Below are 17,358 nucleotides of genomic sequence, written 5' to 3' on the forward strand. Positions count from 1 at the left end.
TTGTGGGATGACATCAAGAGCATCATTCATGAAGAAAGCAAGAGGTCACTAAAAAGACAACAAAAGAAGAGAAGACCAAAATGGATGACAGAAGAAACCCTGAAACATGCCCTTGAGTGAAGAGTAGCTAAAGCAAATGGAAGCAATGACAAGATAAAAGAATTGAACTGAAAATTTCAAAGAGCAGTTTAAGAAGACAAAGCCAATTACTATAATGAAATGTGCAAAGACCTGGAGTTGGAAAACCAAAAGGGAAGAACACGCTTGGCATTTCACAAGCTGAAAGAATTGAAGAAAAGATTTAAGCCTCGAGTTGCAATATTGAAGGATTCTAAGGGCAAAACAATTAATGATGCAGGGAACATCAAAAGAAGATGGAAGGAATATACAGAATCACTGTACCAAAAAGAACTGATCAATCTTCATCCATTTCAGGAGGTGGCATATGATCTAGAACCAATGGTACTGAAAGGGGAAGTCAAAGCTGCACTGAAGGAATTGGCGAAGAACAAGGCTCCGGGAATTGACAGAATACCCACTGAGATATTTCAACAAATGGATGCCGCACCAGAGGCACTCACTTGGTTATGCCAAGACATTTGGAAGACAGTTACCTGGCCAACTGACTGGAAGATATCCATATTTGTACCCATTCCAAAGAAAGGTGATCCCACAGAATGTGGAAATTATTTAACAATATCATTAATATCACATGCAAGTAAGATCTTACTGAAAATAATTCAAAAACGGTTGCAGCAGTATATTGACAGAGAACTTCCAGAGGTGCAAACCAGATTCAGAAGAGGACGTGAAACAAGGGATATCATAGCTGCTGTCAGATGGATCTTGGCTCAAGGCAAAAAATACCAGAAAGATGTTTACTTGTGCTTTATTGACTATGCAAAGGCATTTGATTGTGTGGATCATGACAAATTATGGATAGTATTGAGAAGAATGGGATTTCCCAAACACTTGATTGTACTCATGAGGAACCTGTACCTTGACCAAGAGGCTGTCATTCAAATAGAACAAGGGGACACTGCATGTTTTAAAATCAGGAAGGGAGTGTATCAGGGGTGTATCCTTTCCCCATACTTATTCAATCTATATGCTTAGCAAATAATCCAAGAAGCTGGACTGTATGAAGAAAAACATGGCATCACGATTGGAGGAAGAATCATTAACAACCTGAGATATGCTGATGATACAACTTTGCTTGCTGAAAGTAAGGATGACTTGAGGCATTTACTGATGAAGATTGAAGAACACAGTCTGCAGTATGGTTTACATCTCAATATAAAGAGCACAACAATCCTCACAACTGGACCAATAAGCAGCATCATGATAAATGGAGAAAAGATTAGAAGAAACTTAAGTGCTGAGAAGCAAGGATGTCTCCTTGAGGACTAAGGTGCTCCTGACACAAGCTGTGATATTTCCAATCGCCTCATATGCATTTGAGAGCTGGCCAATGAATAAGGAAGTCCGAAGAAGGGTTGATGCTTTTGAGTTGTGGTGTTGGTGAAGAAGGATGAAGGTACAATGGACTGCCAAAAGAACTCACAAATATGTCCTGGACAAAGTGCAGCCAAGATGCTCCTTGGAAGCGAGGATGGCCAGACTTCATCTCATCTACTTTGGTCATCTTGTCAGAGGGGACCATTCCTTGGAGAAGGATATCATGCTTGGTAAAGTGGAGGGTCAATGAAAGATGGAAAGGCCTTCAACGAAATGGATTGACACAGTGGCTGTGACAATGGGCTCAAGTATAGCAAGGATCATGGCTCTAGCTCAGGATTGGGCGTTGTTTCATTCTGCTGTTCATGAGGTCTCTATGAGTCAGAAACAACTCAACAGCACCTAACAACAACAACAAATGATGAATGATTGTGAACAATTTCTCATGTGTTTGTTGGCTCCCTGTATATCTTCTTTGGTGAAGTGGCTATTCAAGTCTTTTGCCATTTGTGAATTGGGTTATTTGTCTTTTTGGTATTGGGGTGTTAATGTTTTCTATAGAATTTAGAGATAAGTCCTTTATCAGATATGTCATAGGCAAATATTTTCTCCCAACCTGTAGGTTCTCTTTTTACCCTTTGATGAAATCTTTTGATGTGCACAAGAAGACAGATACAGAGTAATACCTCACAGACAACCATACATTATGGGAGAGAGATCCAATAGATCTACTGCCTCAGGACCATAGTAGTGGGGGACACAAGACTCAATTGGCATAGCAAAATACATAAAAGTGTTGTTCCACATCTTACATTGGTGAGGAGCACCTGGGGTCTTAAAAGCTTTCATGTAGCAATCTAAGATGCAGCTAACAGTCTGCTAGCATCTGAAGTGAAGAAGAAAAAGAAAAATTGGGGGGGGGGCATTTAGAAGCAATCAGCCCTAGGACATGATGGCCCTCAAGACCAGAAGAGCTAGATGGTGCCTGGCTACTAATGCCAACCACTCAGGAAAGGATCAAATCTGGAGATCCTGCATAGAATGGGAGGGAAAATGTGGAACAAAATCCAAAAACTCAATAATGACCAGAATTACTGGTCAGATGAAATTTTGTGAGACTCCTAATACTATGGCCCTGGAATTCTGCACCTGGAATAAAACTCACCCCCAGGGGTGGACACTCCACCCAATAGTTAACAAGATATACACACAGACCACAAAACCCAGAATGACGCACCCACATACTCTATGAGAATACATCCCTTAGAGCAATAGACCACGGGATACCAGAGGACTAACATTCAAATTAAGGAAATACAGGATAAACAGGAGTGCATAAACATGAGGGTACAGAGGGAGGGTTACAGAGTAGGGAGGGGAGGAGAATGGATTAGGGTTGGACATGGTGAATGGGAAATGAAACTAAATGTACATGTTAGATTGAATGTAAAACAAACTCTTAAAATAAATAATAATAATAATAATAATAAACTCACTGCTATTAAGTAGGTTCTGACTCATACTGACCGCCATTGGATTCCCACGGCAGTAAATCTTTATAAAAGTAGATTGCCCCATCTTCCTTCTGCGGACCAGCTGAAGAATTTGAACCACCAACTTTCTTGTTAGCAGTCAAATGCCTTAGGCACTATGCCATCTACTGAAATGTAAATTCCATGAGGGCAGAGATTTTATCGGACCCATTAGTCTGTATCTCTAGCACTAAGTAGCATCACTTGGTCTGTAGGGGCTGTCATAAGTATTCAGGTCATAAATGTTGATGAATAAACTTAAAGTTTTGTTTAAACATATTAGATTTTGATATAAGCTTGAGATACTATTCCCCTTATTCAATTTATTGTTGTTGTTTTTGTTAAGTGTTCTTCAGTACTCAACAAGGTTTTGCCTAAACTTGATGAAGGGATTTGTAGGTGTAGGGGATGGTTGGACATTGTATAAACTGGAATTGTTAGGATTATTGACGCTTCCTTCATAATAATTGGTTAATGGTGTTGATTCAACTATTTAAGTTATAAAATAACTAGCAACTCTTAGCAATTGAGGCTAAAGAGTGAGATGTTTTCTGTCGAGATTCCAACAACCCTTTGCAATGCAGTTCCAAGGCTTTTGTGTACTTACATCGGGAAAGCTCAAGGTCCAGGAGAAACGATGCCATAGGGAAACTTATGTATCCCATCAGTTTCAGCTATGGCATAAATTCTGTTACTCTCTGCTGTGTCCCTTCCAATTAATCAATTATTTATTGTTGAAGGGTAATCTCTGTGCAGTTTGCAATTTCAATCCAAAGAAATTGGAAAGGGACTTACCAGATGATCTTATTAAATTATACCAACCATCTACCAGGTTATGGCAATTCATATTCCAATGTAATAGAGTAAGACATTGATTCCAAGGTCAGTTTTCTCACTCACTAATTGATCCAAGTTCTACCTCACACACATTCTAACTGTGTGAATTTAAAGAATTTGCCTTACCTTCTAAAGTTTTAATTTCTTCTTTTTTATAAAATACATATTATATTAGCTTTATATGATATAGTTATGATGGGATTTAATAAATGAATGCCTCTTGTAGCTCATGAGATATAAAGAGTCAATTGACAACATCTGAAATTGTTTGATTGTGGAGAAGCTGTGAAATGGGCATTTGAACTTTCATAGAACTGAAATGTTATCACTTCCTCAAGGTAGCCATCCAGATAATCCCAGTCTGAAAGACTAATAAAATGCTTGCCATAGAATGCCAGAATTATTGAATTAAAAGCAAGGGAATCATACAAGAGGCAGAAAGGGAAGATGTCAGGAGACTGATTGGAGGGACATGGTAGAAGGAGACAACAGTAGATCAGAGATATGCTGAGAAAAAGTATTAAGCTGATCAACCAGCAGCACTAATAGAGGATCAGAAGGAATTGATGGAGAGTTACCAGCATATCCTGAACATAGCTGGTAACAGCAGGAAGAACTGGCAAGGTGAGAGGAAGAAGCAGCTAATCAAACTCTCTGAAGGGCTGATTAGACGAGAATTGGGATCAGACAATGAGGGTAGGAGATTACACTGCAGGAGGATGAGAGGGAAGGGGAAGGCAAATACAGAACAAGGTCAGTCAGGGGTCTGAGAAAAGGGAGAAGCTGATTGGGCAGCAGAATGATCAGCCAGCTGTGACAGCTCATCAGACCATAAAGACATCCAACTATAGGGAGTAGAGAGAAGGGCTGAGGGGAAGGAGAATTTTACAGAGCCAAAGAATCTCAGAGTCAGAACAGCTTATCAAACCCGACAGCAGCTCCACAGAGCTGGGGTGTGGGGTGCAGTTGTGAGTTTGCAGCCTGTGCCTTTGGCCAAGGGTTTATTTTTCACACCATAAGCAGAGCGTGCCTCTCAGCTGCTTTCTGTACTGTCCCAAGGCTCAGGGGACTGTGATTTGAAGTCTCCTTGACAAAGTAGGGCAGAGAGGTCAAATTCCAATTCCTGTCAATATGGCAGCCTGGGCCATGAGCTGAGACCTTCTCTGGAACCCTGGCCCATTCACCCAACAAATAAATATGCAAGCACTTCCATTTGTTTTCTTTTACTTTCTTTCTACACTTACTCCTTTTTCTTTAAAAAGAAAAGTTACACACAAGGCTTTTGGATTTCTGAAAAATATACATCAAAATATGATATGTCATAAAATTATCAGATATACCCACCCCTTATTCCTTAATTTTCATATGCAGTGACTCTTTACAATTAAGCATTATGTACTTTATTCTTTTTATTTCCCTAACAAGTATAAGTTTTTTTTTTTATATATAATATAAACACACTTAAATATTTAAAATTGTAGCAACACTATTAACAACAACACACAATTCACCTTTGCTGTATGTTTACTTAGACAACTCTGAGATAAAAACCATTTGGTATTTACACTTTACTGGGAAATGAGGTTCATAGAGGTTAAGATATTAAACCAAGGTCATACAACTAGGAAGTTGTTGAACTAAAACCCAACTGCTATTCCCTAACTTGTGTTCATAGTCACTATATCACACTGGTTTTGCAGTATATTAAGAGACACAGGATAAAAACTTGCATCTAACTGTATTGTTTTCTCCACTTTGTTCACTTTAAGAAATGGACTGAAAGAAGATTTTTCCAAGGCTTAAAATTTTTGTGTATTATGAAAAGCAGTCTGCATGTGTTCAAAATGTAGCAGGTGAAATTCTTCAGAGAAATGAGATTGCTATATTTGGTAGGTGTTACAGCGGGTGTGAATTAAACATGTCTTCTACCATGTCCCTCTCTGACCTCCTGCATCATTTACATAAAGTCTGGACTAAGGAAGAAATTAAAAATGTGATTTTAGTGTATGAAGTAATTTATGCAATATTAACTATGCTTAAAACTACAATACTTAAAAACAATGTGGTTCTAGAGCAGGAATAGACAGGTTTATTACTGAAAGAAAATTTTAAAAAATCAGATTCAAGTACATATAGTATTTAAGTTAGTAAAAAGTGACATATTAGATCATTGAGAAAAAAAATGAACCTATTAGTGGTGCTGACTATTAAAAAATAAAATCTTTATGCTATACAAACTACTAAAATGAATTCCAGATAAATTATATTTAAATTTGGTAGCATCTATGTTGGGAGCTCTGAAAGCATAGTACATAAGGCACTTGACTGCTAACCAGAAGGCTGGCAGTTCAAACCCACCAGCCACTCCTCAGAAGGAAGATGGGGCAATCTACTTCCATAGTGATACTGCCTCAGAAACCCAAGGAGGGGTTGCTATGAGTCGGGTCTGACTCTATGGCACATAATAACAACAACAGCATCTATGTTGGAATATAAGGAGCTCTGGTGGAGTAATGGTTGAGGCATTTGACTGCTAACCAAAATGTTGGTGGTTCAAACCCATTAACCTCTCCATGGGAGATAGATGAGGAAGTCTGCTTCCATAAAAATTTACAGTATTGGAAATCCAAGGGGTGTCACTATGAGTCAGAATCAACTCCATGGAAGTGAGTTCATTTGTTTGTGTGTGTGTGTGTGTGTTTTAATATTAACATTAACTAACATGCATAAGAAGTAGATATTTATCATATCCTTATTCTTTTTTATTTTAATTTTTTATCAGGGTTTAGGTAAAAGTTTACAGAGAAAATTAGTTTCACATTTTATAGCTTGTACATATTGTATTTCATAACATAGGCTGCATTCTCCACAATGTGTCAGCTCTCTCTCCATTTCCACCCTGGATTACCCATATCCTTCTATCAGATTTTTCTACCCCTTCCTGCTGTCTCATCTTTGCTACTGGGAAAATGTCCTTTTGATCTTGTATTATTAATTGTCTTAAGGAACATGCTCCTCTCAGGTGTTATTGTTTATTTTATGAGTCTGTCTATTGTTTGTCTGAAAGATGGTCTCCAGGAATGACTTCAGTTACAGATCAAAAGGGTGTCTTAGGGCTATAGGCTCAGGGGTTCCTCCTCTGTCAGATCAGTAAGTCTGGTCTTCTTTGTGAATTTGATTTTTTGTTCTACATTTTTTTCCTGCTTTGTCCAAGACTTTCTGTTATGATCCCAGTCAGAGCAGTTAGTGGTGGTAGCCAGGCACAATCTAGTTCTTCTGGTCTTGGGATCATATTCATGTGGTCTATTAGTTCTTTTGACTAATTGCTCCCTTGATTCTCTGGTTTTCTTCACTCTTTTTAGCTCCAGATGGGAAGAGACAAATAGTTGTATCTTGGATGGAGGCCATAACGTTTTAAGACCCCAGATACTGCTCACCAAAGTAGAATGCAGAACATGGTAATTATGAACTTTGTTGTTGTTATATGTCAAGTTGGACCCTATTCATAGTGACCCTTCTTTAGGTTTCCAAGGTGATATCACTACAAAAGTAGATTGCCCAACCTCCCAGGAGTGGCTGGAGGGTTTGAACTTCCAGCCTTCTAGTTAGCAATCAAGTACCTTAGGCACTATGCTACCAGAGCTCCTAAACTATGCTGTGTCAATTGACATAGATGTCCCCCTAGTCTATAGTTGGGAGTGGGAAGGAAAATTAATAACAGAATATAAGATACTTTTTAATAATGGTGAAAAGAAAGGTAATACACAGTATGGAAGAAAGCAGCACACATAACTACAGCAAAAGAAGTTACAGAGGAATGTAGTAATAAAGGGCAACCATCATAATTACCATAACACAGGCAATTCAGCAACACTATATAATAAACAATAACTTATTTATATATTAACAAATATATTATTTATGGATAACCATTGAGCCAGAGCTGACTCATAGCTACCCCTCCCTGTGTTTCCAAGGCAGTATTACTACAAAAGTAGATTGCCCAGTCTTCTTTCTGAGGAGTGGCTGGTATAAGTTTGAATCACCAGCCTTTTGGTTAACAGTCAAATGCCTTAGGCAATATCCCACCAGAGCTCCTTAGGGTTTGTTTTTTTGGTTTAGGTACATATGAATGCTACAGAGGTATGAGAGGTTATAATGCAGCACACCCAACTGCAGATATAGGATTGGTTATGGGTGCCTCTACATACATATCTGTAGGTGTTTTATTATACATAAATTTTGGAAATGGAAAACACAAGTGACAAGGTCATGGAATCTTCTGAAACATAAACAAACACCTCATTGGAAAAAGTTCCTGGGCTTGAAGTCATCCTTGTTTGTTCTAGTAACAATGCCAGATTAATGATGAACTAAATGTAAAACAAAAAAGAAATCAGATAAGTAAAATATAGTGCATACTCACAATAAGCTTCTATACTACCTCTAATAATAGTCCATGCTACAAGGCTCAGTTTTTACTTTAGTTACTAGATAATTGAAGGAAAAAAAAACAATAATATTTTAACCAAGTAAACTGTAAGTTACTTGAGGCCAGATAGGGGCTGTTGTTGTTGTTGTTACATGCCATTGAGTCGCATCTGACTCTTAGTGACCCCTCCTTGGGTTTCCAAGGCAGTATCGCTAGTGGTCATGAAAATTATTTTCCACATAGTGTCTATTACTATCTGGTACTGTAACTTATACTTAGATGGGACATAATCAATACATATTGATGTAAGTTATCATCATCTTGAAATCATTCCACAGTTCTCCAAAGTTAGTTTTAAATTGTTTTTGTATCAATATAATCCTTTTTGTCAGTGCCTAAGTAAATGCTCTTGCTAGTCAGGCTTGTTGCACTGTGGTGGCTTGTGTGTTACTGTGAAGCTAGAAGCTATACCATGAGTATTTCACATAGCAAAGGGTCACATATGGTAGACAGGTTTCAGAGGAGCTTTTAGAGTAAGACAAACTAGAAAGAAGAATGGGACCATCCACTGTTGAAAAAATTAGCCATGGAAAATCTTATGAAAAAAAGAGAAACATTGTCAGGTAAGTGCCAGAAGTTGAGACCCTTAGTTCGAAGGGACTCAAAATATGACTGGGGAAGAGCTTCCTCCAGAAAGCAAAATAAACCTTATTGACAAGGATGGAGTAAAGCTTTAAGGACCTTCATTTGCTGATGTGGCACAATTGAATATGAGAAGAAACAACTGCAAAATTAATAATCAGAATGTAGAATGTACAAAGTGTGAATCTGGGAAAATTGGAAGTTGTGTGTTAGTGACAATGTAAAGGCATTCAATATTTAAAGAAACAGTATTCTCATTCAGATTCCAGGGACCTACAAATAGTATCCACTGTTGAGAACAGCATGTACATACTGGAGGCTGAAGAATGGAAAAGCAGGATAGTCCCTTTGTTACTCTTATACCCCACATCTTCTTGGTGAACAGAAGTACAGCCATCCCTCACCTCCACTCACATTCTGGGCTGGCAGAAATTCCATAACAGTTTGTGTGCTCTGATGGAGCTGAGTACCCTGCCCCGACCCCTACCCTCAGATTTGTTTTTTGGTATTTTGTTTGTTTTAATTTATTTGTTTTTAAATTAGACTTTTTGTTTGTTTGTTTGTTTTTCTTCCTTTATATTTTTATTCTTTATTTTTCCCTTTCTAGGGTCTAGTTTTGGGCTATTTTTCTCTTCCCTTTTCCTGGTTCCTATTTTATTTTTTTATTTCTTGTGGTTCTTCCATTCTTTGTTTCTCTTTTTTCATTTTTCTCATTATACTCTTACTCTAGCTCTTTTATCTTATTTTCTCATCCCTGGGTACTGTGGTTTATTTAATTTTTTTTCTCATTTTCTATTTATATTTCTTTTGTCCTTTTAAAGTATTTCTTTAAATATGTTGTCTCCTTTATTGCCTTTCCATTTTTCTTTTTTATTTTCTTTCTCTTTTTGTTGATTGTTCCCATATATTTAAGTGGTGTATTTTTTGTCCTCACTTTTACATTTTTGGTGGGGTTTTTTGATTGATGTTTGTGTCTAGGTGAGTGGGAGACAGCAACCATAGGCACAAGACCCAACCATACCTGCACCTCCTGCAGCCTCACTTACTGAGTGAGGGCCACCACTTGCTTCTGCACTAACTGGCAATGATATACAACAGCCAATATGAGCCTAACTCACCCATAACTACTCTGTACAAATAGGTAACAGAGATCTGTGCATGTACTCTCATTCTCTATCACACAAACAAGGAGACAGATGGTGAGTGCTTAAGTGCTGCCAACTAGTGGATAGAGGAGCACAATACTCTGCTTATTCAGATATATCTAAACCAAAAAATAAAATGAAAATCTTGGCTGGATCATTCCAACAAACAATTACCATTTAAATATAAATAAAATAATGTCACAATTTCTCAGAGACAACAGATCATTACAGTCCACACAAAGAAGCAAGATAAAACAGTAGAAACAAGGGACCAGTATATAGATCAAGAACACATCCCTGAGGAAGAAGCAGCATTGGAACTCCATGATAAGGAATTTAAAAAAATATATATTTAGGTACCTTCAATGGATTGAGAGACAGACCAAGGGAAATAATGACAAAATTAAAGAAAACACAGACAAAAGGCTTGAACAATTACAGAAGAAAATACAATGCCAGAATGACAAAATAAATGAAAAATTAGAAATGATACAAAATCTACAGATAGAAATCCAAAAGATTAATCATAAATTTTCAAAAATAGATGTGATAGTTGAAGATGTGTCAACTTGGCTGGACTCCAGTTGTGAGTGGTGGTTCCCATGATAGATCACATAACTGAGTTCTAAGCGGCCGGTCTGCCTAAGGGGAGTTTCCCCAGGGGTGTGGCCTACCTGCAATGCTATCCCAGGGACAAGCTGGAAGAACGGTATTCCGGACTATATACTTCCTGGAGCGAGCAGCTCGCTGCTCGCCCTGGAGGTTTTCGGATTCATTCTTTGTTGGGAACAGCGACCAGCGCACTGCGTGTCAGCTTGATTCTCTCGGCTCTGTTGTGCTTATGGGAACCAGACGACCCCAGCCTCATCTCTCTCCAGAGACTAACTTTGTGACTTGAACTCCTCTGCCGTGCGTGCGAAAGCCAGACGGCCCTGGGCCCCATCCCCTTCCAGAGACGAACTTTTCAGCTTGAACTTGTTGGCTTCTACACACTTGTGAGCCATTTATCTAAGATAAATTTCTCTCTCTCTCTCTCTATAAATATATATATATATATATATATACTTTGCTGGTTTTTGTGTTTCTCTAGAGAACCCAATCCAACACAATAGATAACACATTAAACAAGCAAAGGAGTAGAATAGAATCAATGGAGAAAAAAAATGAAAGAGATTGAAGACAAATACCTCAAGATTTCTTTAGAAAGGGATCCATCAGAAAAAAAAGATCAAAACAAAATGAAGAAAACCTAAGATTCATGTAGAATACCATCAAGAGGAATAACCTACATGTAATCAGAATTCCAGAAAAGAAAGAGACAAATAAACTGAGAAAATTGTCCAAGATATATACCCATTCAGGAAGCCCAATGAACCCTAAACAAGAGAGACCCTGAGACCCTAAAAGAAAATCACCAAGATATATCATCATCATGTTCACCAAAACCAAAGACAAAGAAAGAATCCTGAAAACAGTATAGGAAAAATGAAAAGTTGCCTACAAAGATCAACCAATAAGACTAAACTCTGATTTCTTGGCAAAAATCATGCAGGCAAGGAAAGAATGGGATGGTGTATCTAAAACCCTGGAAGAAAAAAATCCAATTAAGAATTATATACCCAGCAAATTATCCCTCAAATATGATAGTGAAATTAAGACATTTTCAGATAAGCAGAAATTAAGGGAACTTGTTAAAACCAGACCAACATTACAAGAGATGCTAGAGAGAGCCCTTTGGGCAGAGAACCAACAACAGCAGACAACAACCAAACATTAACACACATGATGGCATAACCCAGAAATCAACAGTTATAGAAATATCCAAAGTAAAATAAGCTTATAAGACTGTAAACAGGGAACTAGAGACATCAATTGGCAAATAAGAACAGCCACAAACCAAAAAGATGGAAAAAAAGTGGAGTACAGAACTTCTAAATGAGGAGGAAGTCAAGACAATTGAAATATAGAACAGACTGTTTTAAACTTGAGAATAAAATGATAAATCACAGGGTAACCTCAAAGAAAAACAGTAAACCTTCACATCAAAATAAAAAAGAAGACAAGCAAAAATATTTAGGAAATACTAAAACAACAGCAACAAAGGAAATGATAATGAGATTCATAAACATAACACGCTCAGCAAAGAAAATTTTATAGAACAAAGAAACCAGGAACACCATGAAAAAAACACATAACAAAATGAAAGCAAGCAATTCATACTTGTCAATAATTACACTAAATGTTAATGGATTAAAGGCACCACTCAAGAAACATAGAGTTGGAAACTGGATAAGAAAACATAAACCATCAATATGCTGTCTACATGAGACACACCTTAGAGTCAAAGACAAAAATAGACTAAAAATCAAAGGTTGGAAAAAGATATATCAAGAAAGTGCCAATCAAAAAAGAACAAAAGTGGCAATATTAATTTCTGATAAAATTGACTTTAAGACAAAACCACTATACGAGACTAGGAAGGACTTTATTTAATGATTAAAGGATCAATTGAACAAGAAGATATAGCCATAATAAATACCTATGCTTCCCACAAATAGCCCAAAATACATGAAACAGATTTTAACAGAATTGAAAAGACAAATAGATGACTCCATGGTAATAGTATGAGACTTAAATACACCACATTCAATACATTCAATGAAAGATAGAGCAACTAGAAAGAAACTCAACTAAGAGGCAAAGAACTAAACAACACAATCCACTATCTTGACCTTATAGACATCTACAGAGCACTTCACTCAACAACAGTACTATATACATTTTTTTTCCAGTACACAGGGAACATATGGTATAGACCATGTGTTAGGCCACAAAGCAAAGCCTCAATAAACTTAAAAACATTGAAATACTGTAAAGATCTTCTCAGATCACAATGCCATAAAATAAGAAATCAATAATAGGAAAGTCAACAGAAAAAGGGCAAAACACAAGGAAACTGAATTAACACACTCTTTCAAAATGACTGGCTAATAGAAGAAATAAAAAATGAAATTCAAAGAATTCCTTGAATCAAATGAGAATGAAAGGACAATATATCAAAATTTTTGGAACTGAGCAAAAAACAGGATCAGGGAACAATTTACAGCAATAAATATACACATCAAAAAAGAAAAAAGGACCAAAATTAACACTTTAAACCAACATCTCCAACAACTAGAAAAAAGAATAGCAAAAAAAAAAAAAAAAACAAACTTACAGTCACCAGAAGAAAATAAATAATACAGATTCATGCAGAAATAAATGAAACAAAATAGAAAGACAATAGAAAAAATACAACAATATAAGTTGGTTTTTTGAAAAGTTTAATAAAATTGACAAACCACTGGCAAACTCAACAAAAGAAAACAGGGAGAAAATACAAATAACATGAATAAGAAATGAATTGGGTGATGTCACAACAGAACCAACAGTAATAAAAAAAATAAACTGGCTCATTGATATTTAAACTTTTATACATTATGAAATTTTTATTACTGTAGTATGAAATTCTTCCACGAATTGGAATGACTAAGTAAAAGCTGGACTATTAAAAGTAAGACCAATGAAAAAATTTACTCTCTCATTTTTCCAATCTCTGTCTCCCCTAACAGATGTAAAACTCAAGGAGAATTTCTTCCCGTATGAAGCTCTGAAAGATCTATTATTCCACACTTAGCTGTAAGTGAAGAGTCAGACTCAGTATTATTCTATTACATTATACACGAACATTTCAGAAAAATAGCTCATTCTTATCTGCCTTTCCTCTCTCCAGGAGATGAAGAGAGAAAGGAATAACAATTCCCTACTAGTTATGAGACAGGATTATTTTGGTCAAAGCTTCAAAATACACGTCATTATATATAAGAGACAAACTTTGGAGAGCTTGAGCAACAAATGTGAATATTAGACTAAAGAACACACTGTTTTAATTACTTTTAAATACTATAATATCATTAGTTAGAAAGAGTAACTCATAATAAATAAAGGCACTTTGTAGAAGTCATTTAATTGTAAGCCATATGACTATTTCTAAGCAAAACTGATCAGTAGAAATAATATGATTTTGTAATCTACTCTCAAGTGAGCATTCTCAAAATAGAATTAGATTAAAAAATAAATATGTTGATTCTGGGACTGACTCCAAATTCTCATTAAATAAGCTAGCCTGTTTGATGTGTAATGGAGAAATTCACAGGTCAATGTAGGAAACTGTGGCAGGAGTAGCAGACTCCAATACTTACAGGGGTAAGTTAAAGGAGAATAATGCACACATTGGGTTGAGTATACTGGTCAGGATGAGTTGAGGGACAACTTGTCAGCAGCTCACAACAAACCTTGGCAACCTCAAGTAGCCATTGGGTTTAATGGGCAATTTATCAGAAGTATATCACCGCCCTTTCTTCTAAGACACCTGTGGATGGACTCAAATCTCCAACCTTTCAGTTAGCAGCCAAGTGTGTTAACTGTACCATTTAAGGACTTCAAATAATTATAAATGAGTGCTAGTTTCAACCCATATTTTGTCCATTTGTACCTGGATGACTGAGTATAGTATGTAAATGCATCCCCAGTATGAAGAACTCAAAAATTCAAATACAATAGTTATGTCTGTGATTAGTCATTACTTCTTTCTTTAAGAGATCAAGTATTTTGCCACTTGAAGGGGAAAGAAGGATAAGATACAGTTCTGGTTCCCAAGAAGTTAATAGTTTAGGGAGTTTATAAAATGACTTATCCTACCCACTGCTGTCGAGTCAGAACCGACTTAGCGACCCCTCGTGGGTTTCCGAGGCAGTTTCCTTATGGAAGTAGAGTGCCCAACCTTCCTTCCGAGAAGTGGCTAGTGGGTTTGAACCACCAGCCTTCTGGTTAACAGTCAAATACCTTAGGCACTATACTACCAGAGCTCCTAAAATGACTTAATAGACTAATAAATAGCAATTAATTATAGTAAGGGTTATAGTAAAAAGGAGTAAAGGAGAGAAAAATCTATGGAAAATAGGGGCAGTGATATTTGCATTGAATTTTGAATATAAATAGAAATTATTAAGTAATGGAGATGGGGTGTACTTCCCAGGCAGGAAAACAACATATTGTGCATGTTAATGATTATTCTTCTTTATCATTACCTTTCATTTTTAATTTCTCAGTCTACAATGAAGAGGGGAGTGAAAGAATAGATTATAATGATGACAGGTATGTAGGTAGATAGAGAGAGAGAGAAAAGGTACTCAAAATAACGTTATTATTATTGTAGTAATGTAGTATAGATTGATGTTTGGAATCAGCCAGAGATAGGGTCAAACAAATTCAAGCTAGCCAGTTAAATTTAGACCTTCCTTTCTGAGTTTACTGCTGTATGTCTTTTATTCTGTATTTTGTGACTTAAACTCACTAGATGTATGTCTTTATCTATTGTTGTAAGGGTTAAATGAAACGATGAACATAAAAATCCATTTCATTCCTCATAAAGAGCACATAAACTTTTAAACTTAATCATAATTATAAGGGAAAATGAAACTCGATATCTGAAGCTGGATTAAAGATGAAACAACACTGAAAGCAAATGAAGTGGTGCTAATTCATCCACAGCATATTCTGAGATAAATTTGGTAAGAGCTATTTGCTCCTTGCTAGAAAGTCATTGGGTGTTCAGATGTGATTCAGAGATGTCAACACTGGGGCTATGAAGTGGGCTTCAGGAAAGGATATCGATGACTTGCTTGCAAGAGCCTGAGTGGGAAGATTTCTGAGGTTGGGTGATATTTGAGTTGAGAAGGAGAGCAGCTGTTTCATTGTGATGGCTTTTCTTTACTAACTGTGGGCTGAGATGATAGGGTTTGGGTTTCCTGTGCATGGATACAATTCTTTGGCTCCTTCATTACATTTTTCAAATGGACAGTCTTTTTGTTTCATCATTTAAAAATAGAGCCTTGATTCTGACCCTAGGACAAAACCAGGATTTAGAATACTGCTTTATTATTATTATTATTTCTTATTTACCTATTACTTTCCATCAGAGTCACTAGAAATAAACTTAGAGAATTTTAAGAGTCTAAGATTGTGAAAATATTTTGGGTCAACCAATTTATTTACATTTTTCAGATAAGTTAAGATAGAATGGACAAATCCAAACCTTCTAGGAATCTGAGCCACTCTTTATAAAAACAAATGTTTTTCACACAGTTAAAGCTCAATAATTGATATTCTGTGTTAATTATTAGTGAATCCAAGTGTTTTTTTCACTTCCTACAGTCTATTCAATGAATTAGCAAATGACAACCTGGTGATATAACAGATGAATCATCCTTTCCTATTAGATTTTGTGCAAACAGTGAAAATTATAAGGCAGTTGTACTAGTTGCAACAGTTCATAACTAACTAATCTCTCTAGGATTTTTCCACAAATGTAAAAGGCATTGACATCTTTAACTCTTTTGTCAGTCATAGACCAAATGCTACAAACAAATAGAATAATTGTGTTTATATAAGGAAATAAAGAAATCCCAAAACTAGAAATAAGATCTGATACTTATGATGTGGTCCTGGGTATGCATTGGACTTTTGAACATTCACCTGTTTATCATGTGTATAAGGAACGCTAATGGTTAACATTGAGCTGCTAACCAAAAAGTCAGCTGTTAAAACCTACCAGCTGCTCTGTGGGAGAAAGATTTACAACCTTAAAAATTTTATGGGGGTCACTATGAGTCAGAAGAGCAGTCTGCCCCAGGCTTACAGGTGAGGAGAGACAACGCAGGGACACAAGAGTAGCAGACTGGAAGAGCAGGGAAGGGGATAAAAGCCTTGAACCTGGACAGAAGAGCAATCAGCAGAAGGGATTAGGTGAGGAAGGGAAACTCAGGCCCACCCAGAGTAGCAGGCCGGAAGAGCAGGGAAGGGGATAAAAGCCTTGAACCCGGACACAAGAGCAGTCAGCCCCAGGCTTACAGGTGAGGAGAGACAATGCAGGGATGCCAGAGTAGCAGGCCAGAAGAGCAGGAGAAAGGGGATTGAAAGCCAGTAAGCCAGACAGAGGAACAGTCAGCCAGGTGGGGGTGACACAAGAGGTCGGCATTAGTGAGCTGAAATGGACTGGTTTTGGCCATTTTGAATCAGACAAGCATATGATCTACTATGCTGGGAATGACAGTTTGAAAAGTAATGGCGTGGCATTCATCATCACAAAGGATGTTTCAAGATCTGTCCTGAAATAAAATGCTGTCAGTGATAGGATAATATCCATATGCCTACAAGGAAGACCCGTTAATATGACTGTTATTCAAATTTATGCCCCAACCACCAAAGCTAC

This window comes from Orycteropus afer, unplaced genomic scaffold, assembly GCF_000298275.1.
Source record: "Orycteropus afer afer isolate SDZICR_OR568_19922 unplaced genomic scaffold, OryAfe1.0 scaffold00279, whole genome shotgun sequence".
NCBI lineage: Eukaryota > Metazoa > Chordata > Mammalia > Tubulidentata > Orycteropodidae > Orycteropus > Orycteropus afer.